Source organism: Vicia villosa, unplaced genomic scaffold (assembly GCF_029867415.1).
Source record: "Vicia villosa cultivar HV-30 ecotype Madison, WI unplaced genomic scaffold, Vvil1.0 ctg.000030F_1_1, whole genome shotgun sequence".
NCBI classification, from domain to species: Eukaryota; Viridiplantae; Streptophyta; class Magnoliopsida; order Fabales; family Fabaceae; genus Vicia; species Vicia villosa.
Genome location: NW_026704964.1, coordinates 135,008 through 148,897, shown reverse-complemented (window position 1 = coordinate 148,897; position 13,890 = coordinate 135,008). Strand labels below are relative to the sequence as shown.

Sequence of the window (13,890 nt, the reverse complement as noted above, 5' to 3'; positions counted from 1 at the left end):
ATATATTTTTATCATGGATTACAACAATTAACAGCTTTTTTTTTTTTTTTGCTTTATTAACAGCCTTTTTCAATTAATTAAATTTGTACATTTTTTATAATATCATGTATTTCAAATTGATTGTAGCAATTGTGCATATGTTATGTTGCTCCTCACAATACTCAGTTTATTTTAATTATTTATTTTAATTTGTTTATTATCTATTAGTTTATTTTTCTTTTTCGTGTGATAGTCTTAAAAAGCTTTAGAGATCAATTTATCTTTAATAAAACTATTTATGATGTTAAAAGACTGGAATTAAAAAAATTGTAAATATTTTATATTCATTTTTCAAAATTTTCTCAATTATATCTTAAATATTTGATTAGTCCATAAATTATATTCATTTTTCAAAAATTTCGAATAAAAAAATAAAATACATCATGTTGCTATTATTAATTAATAAAAAATATTATTATTTATAGTGTCCACCATTTGTTTTTTAATAAATTAATTGTAAGAAAAAGATGGAAGATGATTGAGTTTTAGCCTTGGGAAGATGGTTGAGTGTAGAAGAAGGTTGTTGAAGAGAGAGAATGAAGTGAGTATAGGTAGGAGTAGGAAAAAACCATTGAGTAATAGAAGTGGAAAGAAAATATTTGGGTTTCCAATAAAAGATTTAAAATATTTGAATTAGATTTTACCTTGCAATGTAGCATCATGAAATGAAAAGAAATGTGATAAGATTATATTTTCATCAATTATACAAACACTATTAATTATTATTAAGTATTATAAATAATATAAAGAGGGAAGACCCATTTTGGTCCCTCACAAAAACTATTGAACCCAAATTAGTCCTCCACAAAAAATAGGACCCGATTTAATCCCTTACAAAATATAACCAGGTGTAAATTTGTTCTGAAAAGTAATCGAACTCAAGACATTTAGGTCACATCCTATGCCTTTACCACTATGTCAACGTACACTTGTGGCAAATAATTCGTATGATTTATAGTAATATTAAACAATTCTAAATTTAAAATATAAAATATAAAATTTGTACCCATGAGGTCTCAAACTCAAGTCCCTTCAAATTTAATGATAGTCACTTCACTGTAAATATGAAAAGTGATTTAAGAGCGGGTGAATCAGTTAGATTAATCGGTATTAGTGAATTTTTCTCGATTATGAATGTTAGCAATATTGTTCTAATTTTTTCGAAATTGTTATAATAGTTTCAAAATAATCAAAACATTGTTAACATTCATTATCGAGAAAAATTCACTAATATCAATTAATCTAATTCATGCAACACCTCTTAGATTACTTTTCATATTTACAATAAAGTGACTACTATTTAATTTGAAGGGACTTGGGTTTGAGACCCCGTAGGTATCAAAATTTATATTTTTTGTTTTAAATTCAGAATTGTTTAATATTACTATAAATCATGTCAATTATTTGTCATCAATGTATGTTGGCATAGTGGTAAAGGCATAGGATGTGACCTAAATGTCTTGAGTTCAATTCCTTCTCAGAACAAATCTTATCTTTTTTTATATTTTAAAATCTGAATTGTTTAAAAATAAAATCGAAAATAAAAATAAAAATCAATTTAGTATTTAAAAAATGAAAAATGAAAAATAAAATACGACTTGGCGGTCCAGTTACGGTTTAAAAGTAGAAGAAAAAACATTGTAAGGGATTAAATCGGGTTCTATTTTTTGTGGAGGACTAATTTGGGTTTTGTAGTTTTTGTGAGGGAACAAAATGGGTCTTCACTCTAGTATAAAATAATACTAACATCTTATCAATCATTTAATATATTATAAAGGGTATAAAAAATATATTGAATATTATTAATTATTATTCTAATTATTATTTATTTTGAATATGTAACATTAAATAAAAATAAAAAATTATTTTGACAGTCTTTTGTAATATTAAAAGACATGTGTGATGATGAAAAGGAAAAAAGGCATAGAGATAAATATAGTTCATGTGACTTTGGATTGCATTATACAACACTATAGTAAGATCTATTATCTTTGTTCTATAGATTTTCTTTGATACAATCAAGACATTTAATTATATCTTTTTATCAAATTTGTCATATTTTTTAATCATTTTGTCATAATTTGTTTAATTATTATTTACTTTGGTGATCAAAAAGCATTTACAAACTTTATGGTTTTTCTTACTTAGCTTGGAGATAAAAAAACAATTACAAATTTTTTCTTTTAACTTAAAAAACTGATGATATAACACTGATATTTTACCTCCACTACTTAATATACTTCATTTTATTTTTTTCCAAAATTGCATTCCTTATGTAAATTAAGTTATTTTTATCATGGATTACAACAATTAACAGTCTTTTTCAATTAATTAAATTTGTAAATTTTTTATAATATCATGTATTACAAATTGATTGTAGCAATTGTGCACATGCTATGTTGCTCGTCACATTACTCAGTTATAATAATAATAATAATAATAATAATAATAATAATAATAGTCAAAATTTTGTTATTTTTATAATAATAATTATTATTATAATTTTGTTATATAGTAATTAAAGTTAACTCAATTTTTTTTTAATAAGGTTCTTTGAAAAATGTGTATCAATTTTGATAGACAGCTAAGAGATACTTTTAAGAAAAATAGGGCAGTCTATTAATAATAGTTAGACAGCTATAGTGACTACAATTACTTTTACTTTTGATTTTGAAAATTGTGCAGAAAGGAAGTTAGATAGCTATAGTTAGAACCTCTTTTAAAGTAATGTTCAAAATTAATATTTCCTCAATACAAATTACAATTTTAGGTATTTTCGTATGCAAAGAAATATATTAATATTTTAATTTTTAATTTAAAAATATTTGTTCAAAATTAAAAAATAATTATTTCAATTATATCAAATAAGAAAGGGGAGATATTTGTCATTTAAAATAAAAGTATATGTTGGTTAAATACAGAAAATACAAAATAGAGCACTAAATGTATAAATAATTCAATCTTCCATAGCATCTAATCTGCAAACAGTGGCGGATCCAGAACAATTTGTAGGTGGGGGCAAGATAATTTTTAAAGATAAAATTAAATGTTCATAAAATGATTTAAACTTTTACGAATTAAAGTTGTTTTTTATGTATATTTTATTTGATGAATGAATCATATTATATTATCAATGTTTAGAAAAGTATACATAACATTTTCTTTTGTATTAAACATAATTTGTTGGCAAAAATTATATTTATAATTCAATTAATCACAGATTTTTTTTTAAAAATAAACAAAGTTAAAAATCAAAATCATTTATACTTTTTGTTGAAGAAACTTTTACTCTCCTGATTGATGAATAGAATTTTTTATAATGTTAATCAATTTTTCCATTTAATACAACGTTTATAACAAAATATTTTTAAACTTATGAGTCATTAAAAAATATATAATTAATAAAATATTTGACACCTAACCCTTTCAACTATATTTATAAAAATAATATAGAATAGATAATCTAATGCATTGGTTTTAAAAGTTATGTTAAAATACTTTCTTTTTTTTAAAATGGCCATAAGACTATAGAAGAATGTGATAAAGTATAATTAAAACAAATAAGTAGTAGATTGTGTTTTTTAATTAGTAACCGTAAGTTTTTATTTTGAATCGATAAAAATAATAATTAAACATTGAATTAATATACATGATTTAATATTTATGGTTATTATTCTTGTGGGGGCAAGAGCCTCCAAATCCCACAACATAGATCCGCCCCTGTCTGCAAACATTTAAAACTCATTTGTCTTCAACACCTCAATAGCACCTGTAGCAATTAGATGAAAAAACTTAATAGCACAGTAGAAAATAGAGTTTATACAGATTTTAATAGTAATTACAAAAAATTAATATTATTCAAACAACATTAATGATATCATTTTCCCTGTTAGATTAAAAATTTCCTATACAGATTTCTTTCACTATTTACCTGGTTGATCAAAATGTAAAAATAAAATTTCAAAATCAAAACTCTAATACTCATTCTTACAAGTTACAACATTTCATCCCAGAATCTTGTAATCTTCTGCAACAAACAAACTCAGATCTGAGAGAAAAACTACAAATCAAACAAAAACCCAGATTTGAATTTAGAAGAAGTAGAAAAACCCAGTAACAACAAAAAACTCAGATCTGGGAGGAAAAAGAAAAATGTTAAAATGACAAAACCTTTAATATGGTAGAAGAAGAAGAAGAAGAAGCTCACCTGCTCAAATAACTCAGTTTTTTGTTATTTCAGAACCTATCTCAAATGAAAATAATAAAAATGATGTTAGTGATGTTGAATAAATAAAATAATGAAGCATTTGAAAACGAAAAACCACAAAAGTTTGTATCTTTTACCTTTTCCAGATCTGAATCGTTGGCAGTGGCGGTGGTGATGGGAGGAGAAGGAAATTAGGAAAATAAATTTGAGAAGAAATATCAAAAATTAGGTAAGAGAGAAAATGAAATGGAAGAGAGAGAAAGAGAAAGGAAAATGAAATTGATAAACTTGAAAGAGAGATATAAAAAGTGAAAAGGGAAATGAGAAGTCAAGAGGGAAATGAGAAGTCAATAGGCTGGAAGGAGAGGATGTCCACGTGGACAGTCCAAATGAAGAGTATTTGAAAAAAGGGCAAAACTGGAATTTCAAGAACATCTATCTTTCTTATATGATAGATTTTATTGTTAAGTTTTACTCAGTGTGATTAACATTGTTCAGTGTGATAAAAAAGTTACCACTATCCAAATTTAAATGAAAAAAATTCCCAATAGCCAAATTTTAATTTAAATAGATACGAATGAAAAAATTAATAATTTTTAATTTGGGCCAAATTTCTGAACTGACTTTATAATTGTTTAATTGCTTTGACCATAAAATTAATTTTTTGAAAACTGGATGCAGCCCAATGTGAAAAAAATTGATTGATGTTTGAAAGGCCCAATTATCTTTTATACCCAGAAAAACCGAGGTATTTAACCGAACTCGAAAAAACCGATTTTTGAACCGATCAAAATTTGTCTTAGTATTTCAATCGAGAATTGGGCCGATTTTAGGTTTTGGGCCCGAAACCGAACCGGCCCGGCCGGATTTCCACCCCTAAAATCCACTAATAATTTTGTCCATTCACTTTTTTTTAATTAATAATTTAATTAGTACACTACACAAAAAAACCAATGACTATTACACAAAAACAATTTTTCATGAGAGATAATTACTCTCATTTATAAGCTTGTTGAATAGAGATTATCGATGTAAATTCCTTAGCCCTTTAGTAGACCCAATAATTGGCTTTAATAAGATGGCGTCCGGAATGGATCTTGCCAAGTAGACACACGAAATATGTTATTGGTCATTAAGCTAATAATTCAACATAAGCTAAAGTATGAATGAATTAGACAATGGACCACTTTCTCTTAGCACGAGACTAAAGTTCAAATTCATATCATTCCACGTGTTTTTCATTCAAATGTCCAATAAATTTATTCAACCACTAACAACTATTTTAACGTATTTGAATGATATGATAGGATCTCTTTCAATTTAATAAGAAATGTTGAGATCAATTTTAAAAACATATGTTAAATCTTTTATATAAGAGTTCGGTTGTATAGTGTAGTTCTTCTGGTTGGAGTTAATCTCAAATTTTAAAGTAATTTTTTATCAGTATAATGACAAAAGGAAATTTGAGGAAAAGGTAAATTAAGATTTGCAAAAATAAAAGAAAAGAAGATAATTTTCTACATAGTTTCTCTCTGCCCACAAACTGTGAAAAAAATTATTCATTTGCAACTGCAAATTCTGTGAATACAAGTTGTTATACAAAATAGGAGTTACTCCCTTTATTTATAGTTTTAGGTTTGCTTTCTCTCTAATGCAAAAGCCCAAAATATAAAAGCCACAAAATACATATTTTAGACCCAAATCGAGATATTGTGTGAAGTTAACTGCTTCCACACTTCGACAACCTAGACTATTTCGACACAACCTACTTCGACTCAAAGAATTATAATTTAACACACCACCTAATTTATTGTGTCTAAGCTATCTACATTCACCATAGCTCTTAGTCTTCTAAACACTTCGACCTGCACACCCTTCGTCATGATGTCTGCAATATGATTCTCAGTTCTGCAGTGTTCCAGATTCATCTTTCCTTTAGCTACCTACTCTCGAAGATAATGAAACCTCATTTCGATGTGTTTGCTTCTGCCATGTGCTATCGGGTTCTTCGCCAGATTGATAGTTGACATGCTGTCGATCTTCATGGAAATTGCTCAATGATCTTCTGTTGTAATCTCTTCGACCAAGTTCACCATCCATGTTGCTTAACTTGCACAATAGGAAGCAACTACGTACTCTGCTTCACACGCCGATAGTGCCACTGCTGATTCTTTCCTCGAACTCCAAGCAACTGGTGCACCACCTAGCATAAACACATAACCTTCTGTATATTTTTCGATCCTCAACATCACTACACCAACTTGAATCGGTGTAACCCACAAAATTGCATTATTTTCCCTTATCAGCTGTAGGGAACAAAATGCCATAGTTGAGAGTTCCTTTCAGATACCTTAGTATCCTCTTCGTCACTGTTAGATGTGATACATTTGGATTCTGCATGAATCTACTTACCATACCCACACTACATGCTAAATCAGGTCTTGTGTGACAAAGGTATCTCAATGATCCAATAAGTCTTCTGTACTGGGTTGGGTCGACATCATCTTCATCTAATTCTTTCGACAGTTGTAGTCTTCGTTCTATAGGTGTCGAAGTCGAGTTGCATTCTTCCATCTTAAATCTCTTGAAAATTTCACTTGTATATCTTCTTTGATGCATCATTAAGCCCCTACTACTCTTGTAGAATTCATGCCAAGGAAATATAAAATGTCACCCATATATGATGTTTCACATTCTTTACTAAGATCACCTTTGAAGTATTCGATCTCTTTCTTTCAGCTACCTGTTATCAACAGGTCATTGACATAGATACATAGTATAAGCAATTCATTCTATCTTCTTATTGCATGTACTCCATGATCAATTGCGCACTTCACAAATTCCTTCCCCCTTAGGAAACTGTCGATCTTTTCATTCCAAGCTCTTGGAGCTTGCTTAAGTCCGTACATGGCTTTATGCAGCCTGTACACCTTTATTTCTTCGCCATGTTTCACAAACCCAAGTTTTTGTGCAACATAGACTTCTTCGTATAAGGGTCCATTCAGGAATGCATATTTAACATCCATCTTATAGATGTGCCAATTTTTCATGTTCGCCAGACCAACAACCAACCTGATTGTTTTGATACTAGCAACTACAAAAACTTCATCGAAGTTGGTTCCTTCTTTCTGAATAAATCCTTACGCCACAAGCCCTGCCTTGTATCGACTCACTTCGCCTTTGGGATTACATTTTACCTTGTATACCTAATTTACATCAATTGTCTTCTTGCCTTGAGGCAATTCGACAAGTGACCAAGTGTTGTTGTCTTCTATGGACTTCACTTCTTCATTCATAGCTTTCACCCACTTCGAATCCTTCAATGTCTCAACTACATTGATAAGTTCAACATTTGCCTAGAAAGCGCAATTTACCAGCTCACCTTCATCATCAACCACATCATCTGATGTAATCACACATTCTTGCAACCTTTCAGGTATGTGTCTTATTCTCTGAGGTCTGCTTAGGCCTGTATCACCTCTGACTTGTTGAACTTCTTCTCTTTCGACTTCAGTGGCTGGTTCTTCACATAAGATTCTCACTGAATCTTTCTTAACATTCTCAGTCCAATCCCATTCTTTAAGCTTATCTATGATTAGGTCCTTCTGATCACTACTTGCTTGTTCACTGGGTCGAACAACTAGTACCCTCCAGGCGAATGATATCCTATTAGGATCATCTGACTTGACTTGTCATCAAGTTTTCTTCTAAAGTGGTATAGCACATGTCTATGTGCTTTAGATTCAAATACCTTCAAATTACTCAAGCTTGGATTCACACCAGACCAACATTCTTATGGCGTAGTTCCTTCTAACTTCTTTGTCGAACATCTGTTAAAAATGTATGTTATTGTCGATACAGCTTCACCCCATAACTCTTTAGGTAAATTCTTTCCTCTCAACATACTTCTCATCATATTCATAATAGTTCGATTCTTTCTTTATGCAGTTCCATTCTGCTGTGGAGTGTAGGGTGGTACCACCTCATTTAGAATCCCTTATTTCTTACATAACATGTCGAAGTCTTTCGATACATATTCTCCACCACCATCATTCCTCAGAACCTTGAGCTCTCGCCCTTTTTGCCTTTCGACCATAGACTTGAAATTGGCAAATACCTCGATCACTTCATTTTTCTTCTTGATCAAGCAAGTCCATAATTTTCTATTGAAATCATCTATAAATGTAATAAAGTATTTGTTACCTCCATCCGAATCCACGTGGATTGGACCACATACATCAGAGTATATGACTTCAAGTATTTCTTTCGACATGATTTATGCATCCTTGCTGAGCTGTTCTTGTGCTACTTCGGCTGCACACATTCCTCACACTCTTCTTTTAGAATGTCGATCTCCGGTAATCATGAAACCATATTTCTTATTTTCAACTCTCTGATGTCATTGAAGTTGAGATGGCCTAGTCGATAGTGCCATATCCATTCATATATGCTAGATGCAGTTGTAAGGCACTTGTGCTCCATTACATTAAGTTAAATCTTGAAGGTTCTATTCTGAGACATGGGAGCCTTCAAGATTAACTTTCCACTTGAGTCGACAACTCTCAACATCTTGTCTTCGATCGAAACCTTGTAGTTTTTTTGACCAACTGCCCTATGCTGAGAAAATCGCTCTTCACGACTGTTATGTTCAACACATTGGAAATTACTGACCTCTTGCCATCTTTCCTCATTATAAGAACATCACCAATACCTTCAACTGCTAGAGTATTGTCATTTGCAAATTTCACTGTGTTCTTCAAAGAGAACTTTATGTTGACAAACCAATCTTTCCTTCCAAAAATGTGTGATGAGCATCCAGAGTCTAAGTACCATTTGTCTTTGAATCTCTATTCATCTCTTGTTGTGACCATCATCAACATCTATTCTTCTTCATGTTTTGCAAACTTTGCATCACTTTCATGATTCTTATGCTTTTCTGGACAATCACTAGAATAGTGACCATACTTATGAAAACTTAAACATTGAATGTGACTATTGTCAGGCTTTCGACCACCACCTCTTCCTCTACATGCAGCACCACCTCTTTGCTTACCTTGGTATAAGGGCTTTCTCTGATTCAACCAGCTTTCTTCTTGCTGATTTCGACCAGTCAAATTATTGTAGCCACCTCTACCTTTATTTCTACTCCAACTTCCTTTTCCTTTCTTTTATTTTGCTGACTGAGCCTGCAAAGCCACATCGCTCTTCGACTTGCCTGCAGCTCTTTCAGCCATTCTTTGCTCATGAGATTAAAGCGTCCCTTGAAGCTCTTCTTTTGTCAATTTTGACAAATCTTTCTATTCTTCTATGGCTACCACTATGTGGTTGAACTTGGGAGCCAATGACCTCAAGACCTTTACAACAACTGATCTTGATGTCAACATGTATCCACATACCTTGATTTGACTCACTAGTTTCGTAATCCTAGTGAAGAAATCATTTATGCTTTCACTTTCTTCCATCTAAAGCAATTCATATGTTCTTTTATGAGTTTGTTACCTCGCCTCTTTCACCTTTTCTGCACCTCCAAAAGACTTTTCTAGAATCTCCCAAGATTCTTTTGCAGATTCTACATCACTAACCTTTTCAAAATTATCTGGACTCAGACATTGATGAATTATAAAGAGAGCTTTATAATTCTTCTTCTTTAATTCTTTATATGCAGTCTTTTTTTCATTTGTCGCGTCTTCTACAAGCGGTTTTATCCCTTCTTTCAAGAGATCCCAATGATCTTGACAACAGAATACAACCTTCATTTGCTTGCACCATTTCTCATAGTTATCTCCTTTCAGAATTAGAAGACTTGCTGGAAAATGTCCATCCAGATGATTCATTATCATCGTTATTCTCTTGCCTTGAATCGTTTAATTGAAGTTTTAGATATCAGATGTTGGAATTAATCTCAAACCTTTGAGTAATTCTTTATCACTACACAATGACCATGAAAGAAAGGGAGTTTGGGGAAAAGGTGAATTAGGATTTGTGAAAATAAAAGAGAAGAAGATGATTTTCTGCAGAGTTTCTCTATACCTATAAATTGTGGAAAATCTTTTATTCACTTGCAACTGCAAATTCTGTGAATACAATTTGTTATGCAAAATAGAGGTTACTCCCTTTATTTATAGTTTTAGGTTTGCTTTCTTCCTAAACCAAAAGCCCAAAACATAAAAGCTAAACATACTTATTTTAGACCCAAGTCAAAATATTGTGTGAAGTTAATTGCTTCAACACTTCGACAACCTAGACTATTTCGACAAAATATTTCTTCTGTCGAAAAACCTGCTTCGACGTAAAGAATTTCAATTTTAATTTTATTGTCTTAAAATGATACCCTCACTCACTCCCACACACCAACCCCATTGTCACTCACTTACACACCAAGCCATAATCACATTAAATATTTCATTTTTTTAAACTAGATATTTCAATTTTTTTTGGTTGAAAAATAGATATTTCAATCTTAAGGCTTAACGTTTTCTCTTTGGGTCTTATCCCATTTTATGGACCCAAAAGTCAATCTACTTTTAGTTCTTTTTCTTAATATAAAAAGCATTCATATTAAACATTTATATATTTTCCATCAGTTATTAAGACAACATTTAGTGTTCATTGTGTAGTGGAAACAATTATATAGTAGTCAATCGCAATCAAATGTAATTGTGTATTGTCAATACAACAAAAGGCTTAAGAAATGGAAGAAAATTTTTTGTTGAATGTGCACTGTGGCAGCTTATTTCCGTAACATTTGTAAAGTTTGTTTAACATCTTTTGTTCTTTTCTCTTTTAAAATTGAAAAAATTTAAGTAAAAATCTGTGCTCCCAAAAAAATATAAGGTACATTACCTGAATGAATATATTAGAGGGTGCAGATCTATCAATCTCACGAAAAAAATTGCGGACAATAAAATAACAATGGAAAGATTAACCGTACTCTCCTACTGAAAAAATAACATAGTTTTTAACTTTTTTATAAAAAATGATTTGAGAAATATATATATTTTATAATGTTTTACATCAATATTCTTATAGTTTAATTATATTTTGTGAACAATGATTTAATAGAATTATATAAATTTACGTACGTTTTTTTTAAGAGAAACTCGTTTGCCATTCAAATTCAAATATTTAATTCACTTAGGCTATGTTTGGATAGACTAAAATGAACGGAGCGGAATGGAGTGGAGCAGAATGGAGCGGAACGGAGTGGAGCAGAATGGAGCGGAACGGAGCGGAGCGGAATGGAATAAAGATGGTGTTCCACTGTTTGGGTATTTCATGACAGAATATAAATATTTTGTCATTCCGCCCAAATCGGAGGGTATAAAAAATGATGGAAAGCGATGGAATGGGATGGAATGCATTCCATCCGTTTCCGCTCCATTCCATCCGTTTTTAATCAATCCAAACAATGGAACCTAAGTTAATACCATTCCGCTCCATTCCATTCCACTCTCTTCCATCAATCCAAACATACCCTTACAAAATATTTTAATGTATATGAAAATGTTCAAAAATTAATTACCCTATGACAAGAGCATTTAGGATTTCTTTATAGTGGCTATTCACTACTCTTAAAAAATAGAATATTTCAATGCACCCTTTGTTACTCTTAGTTATCTAGCGAAATTTCAATTATGTTTTCTGGTTCTGTAGATACACGTTCGGAACCACTTTTTAAAATAATTTGGTTTTTTCCTTAGGTATATCTACAGAAGCGTTAAAAAATATAGTGAATGTAACACCCCATTTCTACCCGGCAATTATTCAAGAATTAGAGTTTCAAAATTTATCAACAAATAAATGAGGCGTCACATATTCACTTCATAACAAATCACTTTATCGCATTTAGCGGATACATAGCACTTTCTTTAATCAATCAACAAGTACTCAGGCACATAATAATTTTTAAAACAAAATAACTTCTTTTATTAATAAAACAGCGGAGTCATAATTCTCAGTTTCTGAATCAAGTATCATCTTATTGACATAGATAACATCATATTAATAAAGCAACTTCACTTAACATATCATTCTAATATACTAGGATAGTCACAATAAAACAACAACGTCATAAACATCATAAATCATCCCCCGAGTGCTACGTATCAGAGCAACAACCGACTCAAGTAACGACAACTAAATCTTCATACTTGAACATCTGCACGTTACCAATATAAAGGCAACAGCGAAACAAGAGGAAAGGGTGGGATATCAAATCATATAAGTGAGCGCATGATAAATTGTATATTAGGATCCAAGCATATATAGTCATCGCATCGCAAGTATTAATATTGCTATACACTTCATACTTTCACTAATTCACAAATCTCACATACTTTACATTTCACAACAAGTCACAACACTTCATATTCACATCAATTATACATACACTTCATTTACTTTATAAGCCAAGTCATGATACATTACAAATATAAATCACAAGTATAAATCACAATTTCAGTCCAAAAACGTCACAACACATAAGTCATACCTCGAGTCACAAAACATCACATATACATCTAATCACAAAACATCACATATAAGTCACTCCAGACATATTCAGTTAATCGCATTCACAAATATTGACACTATCATACTATTCATAAAATCACCAATTCACATCTTCACATACTTCCATCATGTAACAAGTCACGAAATCCAATCACGATATATTCACAAAACGTCACAACTATGAATCACATAAGACACATGGGACATGACTCATGTATATGCATGTGGTACCAATCGGAGCTTCAGCCCCCGTCACCAATTGCCCAATTAAGAGGCACAAGGCATAAGCCTTCGTCACTAATTTGCCAATCCAGGCCGTCACAGAGTATGCATATGAAATGTGACTCGACAAACAAGACATAAACAACATAATCATCACAATCACACATCATTACTAGGCATACGCCTACGTCACTTATAATTACCAATTATTAGAGGTAACTCAATGTCACAATTAATCATTCATCTTCACATAAAATCGTCACGACATCATCATCATATTTCGGCATATCACGGCAAACATATAACTTCACATATTAACAAGATCATCATCATTTACTTCACAAAATATTCGTCGCAAGGCACACACCCATATCACAATTATCATTTATCATAAGAGGTATTAACACTTCACCCATAATACAACAACTTCATATAAACAACGAAGCAATTCCAAGAATTCACATAATCAACGGTCGATACCATTAATAAACAATCACATAGATATCCACAACAATTCATAAGGTATGATCACAATTTGATACCGGTTAATCGGACACAATTCAACTACTTCGCCGATTATCCAATTCATTCGGTTAAATTTACTACTTACTATCATACCATAGTTCCTAAGTTATTTACTAAATCCCAAATTGGTCGGTTTATTTACCGACCAACCGAACATTTAATCTAAATTCAAGTTTATTCTAATTAAATAGGTTCATTGAAGATTAATTCAACCATTAATTAATCGACCGATTAATATCGCAATTCCGACAAAATAACACCACCACGTTAATGTACTAATTAAACTTAGCTACCACATAAATTTTCATCAAATTCCGAACAACTAATTATACCACTTAATTCAGCTATTTCGATCAAACGGGACTGTTTTATTTTCCACTATAGCA

General features: G+C 31.1%; 1 long non-coding RNA gene across 1 annotated transcript; it reads right to left on the bottom strand.

The window, feature by feature from the left end:
* Window positions 1-3,515: 3,515 nt before the first annotated feature.
* On the bottom strand, window positions 3,516-4,542 carry LOC131622406 (uncharacterized). The gene is made up of 3 exons (XR_009289890.1): window positions 4,384-4,542; window positions 4,247-4,282; window positions 3,516-4,099 (listed from the first exon to the last, which is right to left on the bottom strand). It is a non-coding gene; the product is annotated as an uncharacterized LOC131622406 (long non-coding RNA).
* Between the last annotated feature and the right edge of the window lie 9,348 nt (window positions 4,543-13,890).